The following is a 13,346-nucleotide window of genomic DNA, read 5'->3' as shown; positions in this document are numbered from 1 at the left end:
CAGGTGGGAAGTGGGGAGGGAGGTGAGAGCTGCCGTGCGCTCTCGGTGCTCCATAAATGGTTGTCGATTTGCGTTTCCCCCCCAAGGAAAGGAGGGAGAAGAGAGGGCGGCTGGGAAGGGACTGCTTTAAGAAGCTTCCAGGGGATACCTGTGCTCGAACAGGTGAAGAAGACTGGACCTCCTTAAGGAAGTCAGACCGAGACAAAGGGACAGAAAGCAGAGACAATTAGGCGGTGGAAGGAGGACTACAGGCACGGGATGACGAAGCAGAGTGTCGGCGTGGGACTTGGCCCTAGACTCTGACCCTGACGCTCAGAGGCAGCGCTGCAGATTCGTGCACCGGCCCCAGGAGAAAACCTGAGCGGCATGCGTGCGGTTGTTTGTTCCATGCCGTTCTTGCGCAGGCGGTGGCGGGAGGGAGAGAAAGCGTCCTAGTTACAATACAGAAGTTCCTTGAAAGATAATACAGTAAAGTCCACCTGAGTCGACTGCCCACTCGGCCTCCTTCGATCCTGGCATGAATGCAAGCAACTGACAGCCTGGGGTCAGTTTGGAGACGACGAGCGCGTCGGGTGCCGCAAGTGGCGGAAGAGGGGAATGAACATTTCCTGACCGCCTACTGTGCACGTCCGAACACTTGTGGGCGTGCCGCTGTGATGGCACGCAGGTTCCTGCTCGCAGAGAGCTTATATTTTAGTGGGGAGACAGGCCCCATAAACAAAGGACATATGCAAATACAAACGAGGAAATGCTGATGAACTGTGAGCACTGAGGTTAACTACTAAACAGAGCTTTCAGAAGGGATGACGTGTACGATAGGGAGCTGCAAAGCCCCCTGAGGGCTTCTCGGTGGAGGCGGTTTTTAAGCACATTCCGGTACCCGGAAAAGAACTGATCTCGGTAAGAGTGTTCCAGGCCTAGGGAACGGCAAATGCAAGGTATTTAACCTTCCCGAAGACCCATCTAACCTTGCCTCACCGAGAACAAGGAGCGTGGCTCGCTGGCCAGGCCCGGTGCCAGGCACGGAGTAGGGGCTCCAGAATGTTACATTCCAGGGCGGTACATTTCCAGTTTCCCAAATGACCCCAAACTAAGGTGCCTGAGGCTCTTGCCAGAGCCATGCTATTCACATTTCATTCATGCTCTGGATTCTCCGCTTCTGGAACCACCCCCGTGGCGGGATGTCTGGGGCTGTGTTTGGGATCTGGCGAGCAGCGAGCGAGGGAGGGAGGATCCCGAGCAGCTAGCTGCTGAGCGACCCCACTGTCAGGCTGCGCGCGTCCGCACACAGATGAACCTTACTGGAAAAGATTTAAAATCCAATGGCTCGGGAGTTCTTAAATCACCCCCTCTCATCCAAACAACCGCTGGGTGGAGGGACGACTCGGGCAGCCGCCCTGTCACTCCGGATTCCAGGAAGCACCTTGCCGGTGCCCAGCCTAGAGTGCCCAGCAGCTCAGACGTTGTTTCCCTAACTCTTGTTTTTCAGCAATTCCTCTTTGAGAAAGAAACTTGATTTCCATACGCGCCCACTTCTCTTCCCTCAAGCTCTTTTCTCTCTTTTCCTTTTCCTCTCTCTACCTCCAACCCTCACCCTGTTACTCTAGCATTGCTTTCTTTGCAGGAGGTGAGCCTTACATCCTAAAGGAAGTTATTTGCATAGGGCTTTATTGCTGAAACTAGCGTTTAGTTCTTGGCTTCTTCAAGTTCTTCAGCTAACCGTGTGTGTGTGTGTGTGTGTGTGTGTGTGTGTGTGTGTGAGAGAGAGAGAGAGAGAGAGAGAGAGAGAGAGTGTGTGTGTGAGAGAGAGAGAGAGAGAGAGAGAGAGTGTGTGTGTGTGTGTGTGTGTGTGTGTATTTGAGGCAGTTAATTGGACCGGATAAAAAAGCTATTCATATTCAGAGTGTACCTTACCTCCTAGAAAAAGAGGAATGTACTGTCTTTTCAGTTTCATTTCCTCTTCTACTCCTAAATAAGCTTCCAGGCTCACCAGCTCCTAAAAACAAAAGGAAAAAAAAAAATTAAATCCCACGCAGAGCTAATTATTCTTGAAAAAGCTTGTTAATATCCTAAAATTAGTTTTCTCCCCTTAAAGCAAGGAACTGCGTGTCTCCTCCAGTGAGATCGATGGTTCTGTAGTAAGCACTTCTAAGGACTCTATTCTTTGAACCATTGAACAAATATTAATACTTTTTTATCTTTGAAGAGACACCCACCATGGTGGAAATTTTTCAGTTAGCTGAATGTTCTTAGCTTCTGAAATCCATAATATGTAAATACGTGTTTAAAGAATTTACGTATATGTTTTGATATAAAAGAAGCTGATGAGAATGGAGTTTTGTGGAGGCGAACTCCAGAAGCCTCTAGAATCAGACTACCTGGCTTCCTGTCTTATGCCCCTCCTGATTTTGAGAGCACTTTTCTTTGCCTGTGTCCAAGGAGACAGTAACTCTACTTACTGGGCTACAGGGAGAGTTTCATCATCGTCTGAAAACAACTCTCACGTAGCCTAACTCAGCTTCTTGATCTCAGCACTACTGACATTTTGGGCCAGATACATCTTTGTTCTGGGCACTGTTCTGTGCAGTTACCAACATCTCTGGCCTCTACCCACTAGATTCAAGAAACACCCTCTCCTTCCCACAACCAGAAAGTCTCTGGACATTGCCAGATGTCTCCTGGAGGGCAAAATGGCTCCTACGTGAGTGCCTGAGTGCCGTTAGCCTAGCGCATAATAAGTGCCCACAGAGTAGGAGGCGGCATAGGGAAGCTTAACGATAAGTATTTCCTGAGTGTGAACTCCAGGCAAAATTTGCTTCCCTCACCTGCAAAATGGGAATCGTAATGTTTACTCCCTAAGACTGGCCGAGGGTCAAATAAACATGTGCCTGTAAAAGCAACTGGAGTAGTGTCTAGCACAAAGTAAACTTAAGACACAAGCTTCTGTTCTCATTTTCTTCCTGTGGAGTGAAGGCACCGGACTAGATCAGGGATGACATATCCTGGCTTATTTGCTGTTACTCCCCACCCTCCCTCGTGACCAGTATCACTATTAAGTCAATGCTGTCTTTCCGCTGAGCCCAAATAGAGACTCGGAATCCTTCTAAACAGAGTGTTTTAGGAAGCGACTACTGTAGGGGCAGCACGTGAGATGATGCCTGATTACCATGCTGGTGCTATATAAACTTTAAGCCACTTAAAGATTAAGATCTTAAATCATCATAAGATGAGAGCTTAAATCTTCTGGAATGTTGACTGTAGGACAATGTGATGAGAAGGAACTATGGTTCTTCACCTCATCAATCCCTTCAAGGAGGGAGGGGGTGTCCAGCATCTCTCCTAGAACCATAGAGCCTGTGAGTGGTTAGGGAAGGCACGGCCAACAGTTTTTGCCCCCGGGCCAGATGAGAAAGAAAACTTTTTTCACCGGCAGGACGAAATATTAAAATTAAAAAATATTGACCCTGGCCGGTTGGCTCAGTGGTAGAGCATCGGCCTGGCATGCAGAAGTCCCGGGTTTGATTCCCGGCCAGGGCACACAGGAGAGGCGCCCATCTGCTTCTCCACCCCTCCCCCTCTCCTTCCTCTGTGTCTCTCTCTTCCCCTCCCGCAGCCAAGGCTCCATTGGAGCAAAGATGGCCCAGGCGCTGGGGATGGCTCCTTGGCTTCTGCCCCAGGCGCTGGAGTGACTCTGGTCGCAATGAGCGATGCCCCGGAGGGGCAGAGCATCGCCCCCTGGTGGGCAGAGCGTGCCCCTGGTGGGTGTGCCGGATGGATCCAGGTCCGGCACATGCGGGAGTCTGTCTGACTGTCTCTCCCCGTTTCCAGCTTCAGAAAAATACAAAAAAAAAAAAAAAAAAAAAAAAAAAAAATTAAATACAAAAATTATTCGTTTAAGTAAACAAAATTTTATTATGTAATTTGTTTATGAATAAATGTGAGTGAAAAATATTTTTAATATACAATATTATTTTAATAAAAATATAATTACATACCGTATAAATATCCAAACTGTATGGCAATCAATCGAAACAATATTTAATTAATAGAATGAGCTTGAAGGGGTTATATCGCAAATAAAGCAATTATTTTGTTTTACAAACAGCCTGGACATGTTTTCAGTTATCAACTGCAGCTATTGTCTATGCTACAATGCCACTTGATTCAGTACACTTGACCACAAAAATAACAAATTAGTTGACCTTGGGTGCGCACTGGCAAAGTCCGCCTTAAAGAATGTGGGTTTCACATTGTCGCTAAACGTCAAACAGTTCATATCAAGTACAGACGAGTACAAAAGTTGTAAGTCTTTATAATGGAATTTTTTTATTGATAAAAAATAAGTATCGCAAATCCATTCAACCAATTATTGGAAGTTAACCCTAGATTAGTCACATGCAGAATTCTTTTCCGCATATCACTATCTTCTTAAATATCTTGATTTCCAATAATCAAAGACGCTTCCGCTTCTGAGAAGCTGAGATTTTAAAGTAGCGGAGAATATTAAGAATTTAATCGTGGGCCGCATAAACTCATTACACGGCTGGATCCAGCTGGCGGGCCATATGTTGACCATGCCTGGGTTAGGGGCTGGGTCTCCTACCTTCTGAAATGTCCTCTTTTTGCCACTCCCACCACCAATGGGAGGTGGAGGAAACCCTTCTCTGAAGTAGTGATGTAACTGCCCCCCATCCTGTTCACTCCTACTCACCTTCTTTCTACTTCAATTCTACCTGGGAAATGAATCAAAGTGTTTTAGTTGCATAGGGATACCTTGTAAGTGTTCTTTTAAAAGTGTTAGTCCTCACCCTGGCTGGATAGCTCCACTGGTAAGAGCATTAGCCTGAAGCACTGAGGTTGCCAGTTCGATTCCCCGTCAGGGCACATACAAGAACAGATTGATATTCCTGTCTTTCTCTCCCTTCCTCTCTGGCTAAAATCAATAAATTAAAAGAAAAAAAAATAAAAGTGTTAGTCCTCTACATCTTAAAAAAAAAAGTGTTAGTCCTCATGACTCAGAACTGCACCATAATCCACCAATTTGAATAAGGGCTCATTCTCAGCAAGCACTTTCAGAGATCCAAAGATGAGTCAGTGGGTGTCCCTGCCCTCAATGTTTTTATAGTTTCATGTATTGGGCAGATCAGACATGGACATAAATAACTATATACAATGCAAGCTAAAAAAAAAAAGGGAAAATGTACTAAAAGATGCACTAAAAATGTGTTCAGAGAACAGAGAAATTATTTTGGGAATTAAGAGCAGAGAGTCACTTCCTGAGGGTCTTTGTTGACATTTTTAACTTTTTGATCAAAAACTCTCATTCGTTACAATAAAGTGATCCTTGTAGAGGAAGTTACAACATCGTTAGGCTTCCTGCTTTAGACACAGCTCCTGCTTAAAGTGGATGTTATCAGTGCAACCAAAGGCAACAGTTTGTTCTCACTCTCATAGCCATTTTTCATTAGCTGTTTAAGATCTCTGGGAGGTTCTGCCGGAAGACTGCTCACCTTTAGTGTCAATAGGCTAGCTTTCTCCCAAGCATCTGAAAGAACCAGTTCTTCAGCATGTTATACTCTGGGATTATAGTTGTAAAAAGGAACAGAATAGGGGTGAAGGGACATCAATGTCATCATATACTTTCAACCATGAAACTGTAATTCCTTCAGGATTGAAATAGCTCAGAAGTCTGGCTGGGTAGTCTTGTGCCTTTTAGGTATACTATCACCACAGGACATGGACATCCTATAGTATTGATCAGGGTAAATACTAAGGATTCTAGTAACAGTCCACATGTAGTCAGCATTTATGTGCCAGGCACTGCCAATCTGGGCTGCCAAAATTACTTACTGCCACTCCTGCCCCTATCAGGAGGCTGCCTGTCAAACCAGAAAGACTTGGCCAAACTACCAGAACCACACCCTCCTGGTACAAGCCACACTAATGAAATGTATGCCTCGAATCCTGCTTCTCCTTGATTACCTCATTTCCAAATTCACGCCTTTCATGAATGCATCTGATTGGTACATTTCAAATCCCATCTGCAAATCTAGCTACGGGGAAGGCTGGGAAATGAGATTTTCAGCTTTGCAGGCTCTACAGGAGTGATCCCCAACCTTTTTTGGGCCACGGACCGGTTTAATGTCAGAAAATATTTTCACGGTAGATGGATGTAACAGAGGGAATCTGGTCATTTTTAAAAAATAAAACATCGTTCAGACTTAAGTATAAATAAAACGGAAATAATGTAAGTTATTTATTCTTTCTCTGTGAACCGGTACCAAATGGCCCACGGACCAGTACCAGTCCGCAGCCCAGGGTTTGGGGACCACTGCTTTAAGGCATTCTTCACTCTGCAGCCAGGGTGATTTTTTTTAAACCCAAATCTGATCCTAAAACCTTTCCACAGCTTTCCATTGCCCTTAGGATAAAGATAAAATGACCTACATGGTTTTCAAGGTCCCACGTGGTCTGGGGTCCACCAACTTCATCTCTGCCATGCTGCCTCTCTCACCCCTTTCTTCCACACTGACCTGCCTCCGGGCTTTGCTTCTGTAGGGCACGGGGCACTCTCTGGGATGTAATTCTGCCTAAAATATGCTGTTCCTTTCTCTTCCTTTAATTAATGCTGACTCATCCTTTACTTGTCATTTTGTCATCACTCTTGACTTTCATGAGTAGGTCAAATCAGTCTATCTTATGCTCTTGTTAGAAGTGTTTGTGTGTGTGTGTGTGTGTGTGTGTGTGTGTGTGTGTGTGTAGCATCTATCACTGTTGTGATTATATTTATTTTTGTGATTCTATGATTAATTTGTCCAACTAGATTAAAGATTCCACAAGGTAAAAGGCCTATAATCTAGTTTGTAATCTCCCAAGGACAAGGACTGTCTCAATGCCTAGTAGCTAGCAGGCCTTCAAATGTTTGTTTTTTGTTTTTTGTTTTGTTTTTACAGAGACAGAGAGAGAGTCAGGGAGAGGGATAGATAGGGACAGACAGGAACGGAGAGAGATGAGAAGCATCAACCATCAGTTTTTCGTTGTGACACCTTAGTTGTTCATTGATTGCTTTCTCAAATGTGCCTTGACCGTGGGCCTTCAGCAGACCGAGTAACCCCTTGCTCAAGCCAGTGACCTTGGGTCCAAGCTGGTGAGCTTTGCTCAAGCTGGTGACCTCAAGATCTCGAATCTGGGTCCTCCACATCCCAGTCTGAAGCTCTATCTACTGCGCCACCATCTGGTCAGGCTCAAGTGTTTGTTGAATAAATAAAGAGAATCCCAAACAAATGACCTTTAATGATGGTAGCAGGGGCAGGGGTAGGGGTGGGCACCCTTTATAGGCCAGCGGGCAGAGACTGCTCCAGTGCTCAGGTCAGACGTTGGTCTTACAGCAACTGGACATGAGAAAGATTTAGTCTCCTAAAATTACCATTTTTCCAGGGTCATAAATTAAGTGATTTTTATTTTCCCCTTTTTCCCCTTTAATATACTTCCTTAATCCTTAGAATGCTCTCACCAACTCTATCAAATCAAATTAAAACAAACTTCAGCCCTGGCTAAATAGCTTGGTTGATTGAAGCATCATCCTGGAAGTGCAGAGGTTGCCGGTTTGATCACTGGTCAGGGCACATACAGGAACAACTTGAAGTTTCTGACTGTCTGTCTGTCTCTTTCTCTCTTCCTTTCTCACTGAAATCAATCAATCAATCATCAGTCAATCAATGAAACTTCAGAGGAGGGCTTCATTTAGCTACTTTTATCTTGCCAAAGCCCAATTCCTACAGCCCTGTAGGTAGAAATGAAAAGTAGGACTCCTTAACAGGTATATATTTTTACCTTTTCTGGAAGTGAGATTTTCACCTTCATGTTGACCCCTTCATTTATCCAGTGTTGTTAGGACCTATGTATTGTGGCTTTCATCACATAAAGACGCTGCTCGCTGGGCCTTGACTCTCAATTCCCTATTGGTCACAGTGACTTGGAATATCACACTCAGATGAAATTAGCACTTCAGAGAAGAAACTGTAATGGTCTTCCTTTGGTTCTTTTGGGCTGTTAATATAATCAACTGAATTCCTAGAACGGAAAATAAATTCTTCTGTGAAGACTATGTACTTGGAATAAGGCATATCCATGTTCTTCCGCAGAGTGGGTGAGACTTGCTGGGACTGAAAAAGGGAGTACAGGAGAGAAAGCCTGTTTGTTTTACGTCATAATTTCTTGCAAAAACTACTTTATATAAAAGTTAATAGAAGTAAATGTCTAACCACTATGCTGTACATCTGAAACTAATATAATATTGGATGTCAACTGTAATTGGAAGAAAAAGATGACAGAACTAAAAAGAGAGGGAATAAAATTGCCTATAATCCAAACTACAAACAACCCTCACTTCCATTATTGTTATTCGGGGTTTTCTTCTAGTATTTTTTCATGCAGTTATAATTTTTGAGTAAATAAAAACTTAAATTATATTACATATTTTCCTAATTGCTGCTTCATAATCATCAACAGAACAGTGTGATCTATTAAAATAATTATTGTGAAGACTAAAAAAACCCTGAAAAATATCTATGATATCAACTCAACTGTGCCACTACAGATATGACTGAATATTGAAAGAATTCAAAGAACAAAGTTTATCCCTGGCTGGATAGCTCAGTTGATTAGAGCATCATCTCCATACTCCAAAGTTGTGGGTTCGATCCCCAGCAAGTGCACATGCAAGAGTCAACTAATGAACGCTTAAATAAGTGGAAAACAAATCAATGTTTCTCTCTCTCTCCCTCTCTCCCCCTTCCTCTTTCTTTCTCTAAACACACACACACACACACACACACACACACACACACACACACACACACACAAACCCAAAACCAATAAATTAGAAAAAGTTAAAGAAAAAAGAAAGAACTAGGTTTAAATACCCCTCTTCCATTTAGTAGTTCTTTCATCGCGGGCAGTACTCCCGTCATAGGCTGCTCCACCCGCCTGGGTCCCCAGTGAGAGAATGATGAAGATGCAGGCAGGTGTATAGACCCTGCCAGGCTGAAATACACTCTCAGCACAAACGAGAAATAAACTTTTGATGTTACATCACTGAAATTTTGGAATTGTCACTGTAATGTATATATAGTAAGCCATGTCTACTGATGACAGCAAGGGGGGAAATGGGAAATGGATGTTGAGAATGCAACCAAGAGTTTATGTCTTTTTGTTCCTAAATGGAAGGTAAAACCTGTGTGCTCCTAGGAGTGAGTGACAGTACACACCTGACATCGATAGATGTCAAAGTCCCTCATGGCCTCACTCAGAGCAGGTCCCTTCCCAATTCCGCAAACACCGTTCGGGGCATCACCACCCTTCCCTTCACCTCAGCTCACAGCCTCTGTTCTGAATCTTCCCTCCTCTTGTCAGTCACTCCCCATTGACTATTTACCTTTCATACAGGTGCCCCTGGCCCACTGCTTCTTCTCCATAAGCCCAGGCACCTCTCAAGGCTAACACCTCAACCCCTGTGCAAGTACGCTTTCTGATCATCTAGCTCCCACTCAAATCTACGGGACTTGGAAATGCAGTGTGCTCTTCTTACGATGTTCATCACTCCATTCTACTGCTTGAGAAATAGCACTTGAAGGCCCTTATTATCTGACCTGTCCTCTGCAAACTCACAGCTCATTATATTTAAGAGGATATTTTATTGTAGGCCTCTTAAGGCCATGCTTATTTACTATACCTAAAGCCAAGTTTTGATGGAAGTTTGACAACGTGGTATCAGACTCATTCTTCACTTCTTATCTAGAAAATACTCACCATAGCGTCACTGTTAACCTTTCATTTATTCAGGGTCACTATTATTGAAGTTATAGAAAGATGACCTCAAGAATTATTAAAATGTATACAATTAGTTTCCCTGATGGAAACTGACTCCTAATACTTTCTGAGTTCTGTATTAAAAAATAATAAAAACAATAATAACAAGAGCTTACTGAATTTTGATTATGTTCCAGGCACTATTCTAAATGTTTAAACCTCATTTAATCCTAACAGTCCTATGAGGTAGGTATCATTATCATCTGCATTGTAGAAAAGAGAAATTGAGTTGACAAAAGTCAGGGAACACACAAATGTTCTGTTCCTAGCAGCATTATTCAATAGCCCTAATGTGGAAACAATCCAATGTCCATCAACTGATGAATGGATAACTGTGGACTATCTATACAATGGAATATTATTTAACCATAAAGTGGTTTCAAGTACTGAGAATATGCTACAACATGGGTGAAGATGGAAGAAACCTTTTGCTAAGTGAAAGAAGCCATTCACTAAAGACCACATGTGGTATGATTCCATTTATAGGAAATGTCCAGAATAGATAAATCCACACAGACAGAATGCAGATTTGTGGTTTTCAGGGGCGAGGGGCAGGAGAGAAGGGAGGAGAGAGAATGCTTGATGAGAATGGGGGTTTACTCTGGAGCAAAGGAAACGTTTTGGGTTGAGATAGAGGTGGTGGTGGCACAACACTGCGAATATTCTAAATGTCACTGAATTGCTCACTTTGAAATGGTTAATTTTGGTGTGTGAATTTCACCTCAATAAATTATTTAATTTTTAAAAGTTCAGGGGAGAGGAAAAGAGAAGTTCAACATTTTTTTTTAATTTTATTATTTTTATTTTTAATTTTTGTGTGTGTGAGAGAGGAAGGGAGAGGGAGAAACAGGAACATAAATCTGTTCCTATAAGTGCCCTGACCAGCAACCTCTGCACTTCGGAACGATGCTACAACCAACCACGCTATCTGACCAGGGCAGGAAGTCAGCATTTAAAAAATGCTGCCTAGACAACCAATTCATAAAAGAAAGAACATTATTTTCTCAAGAAAGGCATTGACGTCCACTGAGAATAGTTTTTGTGGAAGCTGAGGACAATTTTTCTTTTTTTTTATTTTTTGGTATAAAGCAAGATTTAGTGTACTCTAGGCAAGGACCAAAGCAGTAGAGCTATGAGAAAAGCATATGAACTTTGTGACATCCTTTTCTTTGACTGTATAAAAACCTTTTATGTTTCATTTAAAATTTGTTTCTGGGTTCTAGAAAGTTGGGATTATTAAATAACACTGGGGAATTTTTTTTTCATCTTCTGTTGCATGAGGTTTTAGAATTGTTTCTATATATTTCTGCATCACTGACTCCAAATCTGAAATCCACTTTTTGGTGCATGCTCTAGTTTTTATGCAATTTTAATTTCTTTTTGTTACAGTTAATGGCATGCATTGGTTTTAAAATTGGAGTTAAAGGCAACAACTGTTGGATTGAACATAACCACAAGGCAATTAATGTTTTACAAACATCACTTTTACATAATTCTGGTTGTTTTTAAATGTAAAAAATTATTACCTGATAAAAACACCCTCTTATTTTGTTTTAAGATTGAATCGTGGCTTCTTCGAGTAGGCGTAAATGTAAGAATAGTCCTGACACCTTCTGTTATATATGTGGCTGTTACACACTTCAACGTCAAAGGCGCAATATTTCATCATTTGTGACACGTGCATATATTGACTTTTTTCAAGTTCCCCTTGGAGATCAAGACAAGAATTGGGCTCTTCATATTGTGTATCATAATTGTGAGGAAATGCTTTGTGACTGGACAAAAGGAAAACGCAAAGGAATGCCTTTTGGTATCCCCATGGTTTAGCATGAACCTAAGGACCACAGCAGTGACTGTTATTTCTGTCTGATCCATACAAAGGGCATCAGCAAGAAAAAAACAGCATATGATTGCATATCCTAATATTCCTTCAGCAAATCCGACCTATCCCACACTCTGAGACACTCCCGGTTCCAGTTTTCAATGGTTTTATTTCTTCTAAGGATGAAGAAAGTGAACATGCTAATCAAGTATATTTTGATAAGATGCATGAGGAAATGGTTGTAGAATCTGAAGGGTCTTCTTCTGATGCCAAGCAGTCATTAACCTCTCAGCAGTTTAGCCAATCCAAATTGAATGACTTAGTAAGAGATTTGGGCCTGTCAAAGAAAGCAGCTGAGTTGTTAGCCTCCAGGCTTCAAGAAAAGAATGTACTTCACAGGTCAGCTAAAGTATCCCATTACAGGAAGCATGAACAAATTTTTGTGGACTTTTTTTCCGAAGACAAACACTTTGTTTACTGTCCTGATATCAGTAGTCTTCTCAGCCAGCTAGGTGTTACCACTTAACCACTTACAGTCCAACAGAATGGTGGTTATTTCTTGACAGCTCTAAATGGAGTCTGAAATGTGTTCTCCTACACAACGGTAATGTTTATGTAGCGGTTCCAATTGGTTATTCAACTCATCTGCGAGAAGATTATAATGACATAAAAATTGTCCTCGAGCATTTCCCAGGAGCCCAGGGCGCTACGTGGGCACCGCACACTTCCGCTTCCGTTTCTTTATTCCAGAAGTAGCATTTTGAGGAAGCGTGGGGCTTAGGGTGGCCTTTGTCAGCTTCAACCATGGTGTACCGTGGCCAGGGCCAGAAAGTGCAGAAGGTGATGGTGCAGCCCATCAACCTCAGGTGTGGTTGATGAGCAAGTGAATATGCGGATAGAGGGCTGTATCATTGGTTTTGAGGAGTATATGAACTTCATATTAGATGATGCAGAAGAGATTCATTCTAAAACAAAGTCAAGGAAACAACTAGGTCGGATCATGCTAAAAGGAGATAATATCACTCTGCTTCAAAGTGTCTCCAACTAGAATGACTAATGGGGTGAGAAATTGTGGAATATTAATTGCAGTCTGTCTTTTAGGTGTTCTTTGTTGGGAATGTAGTTCTTAAACATTTATTCCTGTTGCTTTGACTACCAGATGACAATAAATATTATGGATTGTTTTTATTTATAAAAAAAAATTGTCCTCGACTTTCTGAAGTATGAGGAGCATAATTGGATCATTTGTGTGGATCTTAAAATGGTAAATTTCCTACTAGGACAACAGAGAGGTTTCACGAAATATCCTTGCTTTCTGTGTTTGTGGGACAGCCGAGCTCGGGAGAAACACTGGACACAGGAGTGGCCGAAATGTGAAGCTCTGGAAGTAGGGATGCAAAATATTGTGAATGAACCTGTAGTTAATTGAGACAGGATCATTTTTCCCCCACTTCACATCAAATTTGGCTTAATGAAGCAGTATGTTCAGGCTTTGAATAGAGAAAGTGAATGCTTTCAACATATTATTTCTGCTTTTCCTGCCTTGTCTTTCGAGAAGATAAAAGCAGCTGTATTTGATAGACTTCAAATTCAAACCCTCATACGTGACAAAGAATTTTCCAGGAAGATGAATAAGGAGGAGAAAGCAGCATGG

At 42.3% G+C, this 13,346-nt stretch overlaps 1 pseudogene; it reads left to right on the top strand.

Annotated features, from left to right (window-relative positions):
* The first annotated feature begins 12,437 nt into the window (after positions 1 to 12,437).
* LOC136384001 (small nuclear ribonucleoprotein E-like) lies at positions 12,438 to 12,894 on the top strand (annotated as a pseudogene).
* The last annotated feature ends 452 nt before the right edge of the window (positions 12,895 to 13,346 follow it).

This window comes from Saccopteryx leptura, chromosome 12 (genome assembly GCF_036850995.1).
Source record: "Saccopteryx leptura isolate mSacLep1 chromosome 12, mSacLep1_pri_phased_curated, whole genome shotgun sequence".
NCBI classification, from domain to species: domain Eukaryota; kingdom Metazoa; phylum Chordata; class Mammalia; order Chiroptera; family Emballonuridae; genus Saccopteryx; species Saccopteryx leptura.
This window is presented reverse-complemented; position numbering and strand designations above follow the sequence as displayed.